Raw genomic sequence first — 7,493 nt, forward strand, 5'->3', positions numbered from 1 at the left:
TCCCACCTTACATGGTAAAGTTGTATGTCACGTTGGCACGTAAAAATCATTAAATGTGAACCACAACATGATTATTAAAGAAAACAAAATAATAGGACCTTAAAAACATCTTCATCAGTTCCAACCCATTTACAAGCTAGAACTCTACCATAACAAACTTTACAAAATACATAAAGATAAAACAGTTTTTTTTCTGATATGACCTCCCAGATAAAAACAGACGTTAAACCACAAGCACCGAAAACGTATTGCCATCCTGGGGGAATACATAGCATAAACATACTCATGGACATACAGTGTGGGTCTGGGGTTGTAGAGGGAGAGGGGAGAGAAGAAGTAGAGGAAGGATGGAGAGCTGGGGAACAGGGCGGGTGAGAAGAGCTTGAAGATAAGGGAGTACAAAAAGAGAGGGTCAAGTGGTCAACATGGAAAGGACGTAATTAATACATTATCAGTGGTAGGAAAACAAATTTACTGAAACTGGACCGGAAACGACTATCTGCCATTTCTGTAATCACATAAATAAGATCCACCATAGACTAACGGATTCAGCAGAGAAACCATACACATATATTACTCAGGAGTAATCTAACAGATAATACATATGCAAACAAAAAGCAACTAGACAATTTCTTTAAAAATATTAGTGGTGAGGATCGCATAACCAACCAGTAAACCGAGCTTCATAATCTGCCGTACACATCACACCACATATGCAGCGTCGAGGCACAACAAACACAGAAACCTTATTGTGCTATAGGCTGCTGCTAGTTGGATAAAAAGATTTCTATACTACTGCTACACTACAGAGAAGTGAAGTGCAGAAATTTTGCATTCCGTTTGATGCGCTGTAGCCTGTGGTTGTCATCGATGAATAGCAGACAGAAATATCATTGTTTTAGGGGATATTTTTCTGAATGAGAAAGCAACGGAATTGAACAGTGTGATAGACACGGTCAAACCGAAGAGGCACTTTCAATTACAAACAGTTAAACAAGCAGTTAAACAAATTTCGTGTTCTTCTTCTGTGTTTCACTGGTTTCAATTTATTTTGCGGCCCACGTCGAACCTATTAAACAATTAACTGGTTTCTGGAACCTGTTACGTGGATCGAACGTATTACTCGTAATTAATAATTGTAACGCATTACTCGTAATTATTGGTTTATTCCATTCCTAATTATAATAAGTTTTATCCAGTTAACCATTACACAGACGCCGAAATGGTAGATATAGAGATTCTATAGAGATTATGCGTAAAACTTGCTCCACTTCTGGCAACAGTTCATCGTAGGTCACTCGAGCGACTCAGGCTACCTAGCGACTGGTAACCAGCACACGTAGTTACCGTGTTCAGTAAGAGTCATCGGACAGAGGCACACAATTATAAGTCTATATCACTGACGTCAGTCTGTTGTAGAATTATGGAGCATGAAGAACCCTGAAGCATTATTACGTTTTAAGATAGCGACCACCTCCTCCAAACAGAGATTTTGCGAAGCTGAACTCGCTTTGTTCGTCAATGACATCCAGAGCAACATAAGCAAAGGCAAGTAAGCTGGTACCGTGTTCCTCGATTTCCAGAAGTCATTCGATACAGTTCCGCACTGCAGTTCTCTGAACAAAATATAGTTTACAGAGTATCTTACCAGATTTGTGACTGATTTCAGGATTTCATGCAGCCAGAACGCCACACGTCGTTCTTAACGCAAGAAAACTGATAGACGGAAATCACTGGGAACAGTAACTATCGTAAAAGACGAAGGACTAACCAACCGGAGCGACCTAAAGTGGAATGACCACATAAAACAAACTGTAGGAAAAGCAGATGCTAACATGAGGTAGCCGTCGGGTAGTTCCAGACTGAAGCGCCTAGAACCGCTCGGCCACTCCGGCCGGCTCTGTGGCGACCTTAAAGAAATGTAAATCATCCGATGAGTAGTCCTTATCAGCCTATGGCGTATCGGGTTTGATTTAAAAAAGAGGTACAGAAGATTAGACAAAGAGTGGCGCGTTCTATCAGGGCATCGCTTAGTTACGGATATACTCAACAAACTCCAGCGACAAACACTACAAGATGGTGATGTGCATCACGGAAAGGTTTACTGTCTAAATTTTGAGTGTTTGAAAAAAAATGACGTACTGTCACTGACTTAAGTTCTTGTATTTTGTATAATGACATGAGCAATACTCTTTCGAATGTTACTATACAGTCTGCCGAGACAGACACTCCTCCCACGACTCCACATATTATTCAGGAAGCAAGGAAAACCAACTACAGCATGTGCCTTTTGGTATGATTTCATTCACTTTTATCAGTACGTAGTGGTTACTTGGCTGATTTCGTAGGTTACACAATGATTTTCAGTTTCCTGTTTATATCTATTCACAATCTGAAGATGACTACTGGTTGGTCGAAACCGGCTATAGGGCCGTGAAACAATGATGTGACTGTGTCTAAAAAATTAAAAAAGGAAGAGATGGGAATTTCAGGTCGCGAAATGACTACGACCAGAAACTCAGAGAAAGCTTACGAAAATAATTCTTCCCATGCGTCATTAATGAGCTGAATAGAAAAGGAGTGAGGGGGGGGGATGGGGAGGAACGACAAGGCTACCAGAAGTACGCCCCGCCACACAACGCAAGTTTGCTTGCTAAGAATACATGTAGATGTTAACACTGAAGAGCATTTTCGTTAGCCAAACAGGTTGTATTCTCGTGGTCTTAATGATGATAAATGCTGAATGGCAATCAATAAGATTTTCTGCATCTGGATCTTCTTTGTACTTCACAAGCTACTGTACAGTGCGTGGTTGAGAGTACTTCACATGAACGTTAACTGTTTTCTTACAATATACAGGATGATTATAATTAAACTTTCAAAACGCTGTAGAAATGACACCAATGGTCAGAATGACGTCAAATTGCAACGGAATATTATCGGAGAAGGAGGAAGACGTATGGCAAAATTGATCAATATATGGCGCTGCATGTGCTAGAATACCTAAATGAAAACACTTGTCATTCGCACGACCCACTGAAGTTGGTATAAACATACCGGGTACTCGGCTTTTCCTCCTTTCGCGTCATTCGCCATGACTGTCTCAATGCGTTGGCGTTGATTCGATAACTGCCTTGGGCCTGTAGAAAATGATTCGGAAATTCGAAAAGAAGTGTTCTTTCGGTGTGCAACCTGGTAGAAGGAGGAAACGAATTGATTCGACATCAGTGGAAGCAGTAGCCACAGCGATGCAGGAGGAGACGAGAGATGATGTGCAAACGTGTAGAGCACGGAGAATTGCCCAAACATAGAACATACCCGTGAGCACGGTACGTAAAATCCTACGAAACGTCCTTCTTTGCTATCCATTCAAATTTATCCATACGCACGAGTTGCTTCCTGTTGACCTGCCACCAACGGAGACCTTTGCTTTAGAATTTGTTGCTCGCTTGGAAGTGGACAATGATTGGCCGTGGAAGATTTTGTGGACAGACGAAGCCCACTTCCATCTGACACGAAATGTCAATACACAGGATTGTCGAATATGGGCAACGGAAAATCCACAGGAAAATCATCCAGTACCACTTCAACCTGAAAAGGTCACTTCGTGGTGCAGGTTTACGGCATCATTTAACATAGGGCCATATTTTTTCAAAGAGACAGGTGCTTCCGGTCCTGATACATGTACCGTCACTGGTAAGCGCTGTGAGCGTCTTTTGCGCAACCACGTCATTCCAATTCTCCAATAGCGTGGATGTGTGGATGGGATCATTTTTATGCAAGATGGCGCACCTCTGCACATTGAAAATCCTGTTAAGCAGCTGCTGAAGTGCCATCTAAAAAATACGAGAATTAGCAGCCACCATTTCCTACAGCCTGGCCGTCCCGATCACTTGATAGTAATCCGTGTGACTTCTGGCTTTGGGGCCATCTGAAAGATGTGTTCAGTGTTCCGATTGCAACCTTAGCTGCATCGAAGGCACGCACTGCGCAACACATTCTGAAAGTAACCCCGGAAACACTTTGATCAGTTGTGGAACATGCTGTTTCTCAATTTCAGCTTGTTTCAGAAAACGGTGGACACCATATTGAACGTTTTTTGCGTCAGTCACACGAAAATTAATAATGCGGTTTTTGGCCTCAGAACAATTAAACACCGATATGATTGATGCTTTTTATGTGGTTTTTGACTTCATGGCAGTTACAACCCGACCTGAGCGATGTTTTTTATGCGGTTTCTGGCCTCAGGACAATTAAAAACCGATTTTCCCATCGGATGTGATATTACCTCGCCGCTGTGTATGGGCTTGCGTAACTAACAATATCATACCTGTTCACCCATGCACACTGAGTAGTGTAGTTTGTTTAACGTCAAACGTATACCTTAGGCATTGTTGTATGATTCATTTGTCATTTGTAATCGACCAGTATTAAATTATGATGCTTACAGCACCATCTATTGCTACATTTGGAAACCATTTATTTTTCTTCTGGCATACGTTTTCTCCTTTCTCCGACAATATTCCGTTGCAATTTGACGTCATTCTGACCAGTGGTGTTATTTCAGTTTAACTTTAAATATAATCACCATGTACACCAGGACAGACATTTTGATTCACCCATAAGCTCAGTGAGACACTTTACTGCATTTCCAGCCACGTGAGTAGAAGCATTTTACCAGTGTGGATGATAGAGTCCTCGTAGCTGTGCTGTTGAATTAACGTAGTCACCTGCAATGGATTCATGCATTTTACTAGTTTACTTTCATTTCCTCGTGATAGTAACATCAGATATATGCTCCTTGTAACAGAGGTCACCTCGTTCCTTTTATCCACTCAACAACTCTGTTACGACTGCAGCTTCTGTCTTATCTTGCGTTATTATTGTTTTCTAGAGGCACATTAAGCAAACAAATGGTTATCATATTAGAAGTAAAGGGTCTTCATTCTTTAGCTTACTCGTTTCCTTCTCAATCGGTTTCATCTATTGCAAGCATCGCACTGAAGGACTGAAAGTAAATAAAAAGAAAAATATACGTAGGACATACAGTCAAATAAAAATGTAAATATTGTATGTATGAAGACATAATCACCTGCAGTTTTTAGAAAGCTGTACAGTGAAAAATCAAAACGACGTTAACATCAAACAGGCGCGATCATATGTTGCCTAGTACAAATAAATGTCATGATAAAGTGCATACAAACAGTAATACTAACTTCACTGCGATTCATACAGATGTTGTCATGAACAGAAGATAACAAACAGGTATATATTGTCAACGTAAAACCGTAGATGGTGTAATGAAAGTCTATCATCACAGATAAACGCCCCTTTTATCAGGTCAAAGGTTGGCAGCAGTTACAGATAACAAAAAAGGCGTCTAAAACGTCGATGTGTATTGGTGTTCGAACAGTCCTTAGCCTAATCATAGGGGATTCAATAACAAGTTCTTATTAACAAGGTATAAATTAATAATTTCTAATTAAAAAGTAAATAAACGTTATAAGTAAGTAAAAACCTTCTGTATCATTTTTTATGAACAGCATCGATACATAATGAAGTGAGACACTTGATAATAAGGACTTGTTACTGGTTACCGCTATGATTAGGTTAAGTATTGTTTGGATAACAATCACAACTATGTTTTGGACGACTTTTTTCTTGTTATCTATAACTGCTTCCAACCTTTTACCTAACAGAGTCCTTGGTCTGATGATAGATAATAGATGCTCCTTTGCTTTGATATCCTTTCATTATACCATCTTTAGAGTTACATTGACATTATATAATCTCCTATTCAAGACACTATCTGTATCAGACGCACTAAAATCAGTTTTATTGTTTGTGTGCACTTCATCATGACATTTATTTATACAGAATACATGATCATACCTATCAGAAATTAATATTGTTTAGATTTTTCGCTGTACATCTTTTTAAGTGCTGTAGGTGATTCTGTCTTCATATGCACAATATTTATATTTTTATTTGACTGTGTGTGCCCCTACATATTTTTTGTTTTATGTTTATTCTAGTCCTCCAGTGATTATGCTTGTTTGAGAAATGAAATTTCACGTGTACACCCGAAGGCTCGAGATGCTTTACTTCAAATATCCGAAGGCTTAAACATTTACCCTTGTGCAGGTGTTATCTCATTACAGGTTATAGTCTGCCACAGGCCACCTGGCTCAATGAGACAGTCTAGTTTTTCTTCGACTATTTTGTTTAGTACACAAAGTTTTCCCGTTAACCTTGTGTGCTAAAATAAAACTAGATACCACAGCTCTAGACACACCTAGTAGGTTTCACCAGGTCAGCGGAAACTGACGATTTCGCCACGTTGCAAGCCAAGGATGAGCCAGCGTTCCGTTGCTTTCAATACCCAACAGCAAATAATATAAAGCGGTGAATCTAAGTGGCCATTTTTGTCTACCTTTGATCCGCCTCCAAGCCACAGTATTGTCCTTTATATTTTTTTGGGAGGGAGTGGGCGATGGTGGGTGTGCCACCGGTTCCTAAAATCACATTCACTTAAGCTTTCTATTTTCCATCTGGCCACCATCTTCAAATGCGAAGTAAAAGTCCTGAGGCCACAGAATACTCACGGTGCGTGCTTGTGAAGCCGCCTGCGCGGCCTCGTAGTGGAGAGTATATGCATTACCACAGGTGGTGAATACCGGGAGACGCAAGGTATTGCATTCAAGACCGTTGCCACTAAATCTGTTTTCGACCGCGGCACCAGTTTTGTGAGGCGATACACAGAAAAACGAAATTTTTTACTGCTTCCTTAACCCACTGGTTTATACAGGCGGCACACAGTCGGTTGCAAGTTTGAAGTCCGTTATTACATCTCTTTCGATATTTTGCGAGTTATAAGCAATCGTTTTCAGCTTATGTTAGGTATGCCTCCACCCCCCCCCCCCCCCAAAAAAAAAAAATCCCATGAAGGCAATACCCTCCAGAAATTGTGCAGTGTGCAAAGCAACAAGAAGAAAAGAGGTACATGTTAGGAGCTTGAGAAATATTAGTGGCGTTGCACATGCCTGTACTTTTTGAGTATACCACGCCAACAAATATTTATAAAACAGTATTATCTTCATTTCTTGTCAGTTCAATAAACAGTGAGGATAGATTTATAAAGAATTCCTATCACAAAAAATATATAATTTTGAAAAAATTATGTAAGACAAAATTATTCGTAAATTTAAATAGTAAATATAGGGTCGACTATGGGTATAAATATTAGTAAGTCAATGGTTGAAGGAAACGCATTGCCCCGGAGATTGTGATTATGTGGTATAACTCATTCTAGGTTTTCTAGCCGCCGTCAGATCTGGATAAAACCTCATACTTTCCACGATCATTTCTATCATCTTCACCTGGAGCAAATAACTCTCTTGACTTCGTTTGTGGTGGTGTTTTATACCCCGTAGGTGGCTTTTGATTCGTTGGTGTACATCATAATTAGGTCATGCTGCCACGCACGTCTCCGC

Source organism: Schistocerca piceifrons, chromosome 3, assembly GCF_021461385.2.
Source record: "Schistocerca piceifrons isolate TAMUIC-IGC-003096 chromosome 3, iqSchPice1.1, whole genome shotgun sequence".
Classification (NCBI taxonomy): domain Eukaryota; kingdom Metazoa; phylum Arthropoda; class Insecta; order Orthoptera; family Acrididae; genus Schistocerca; species Schistocerca piceifrons.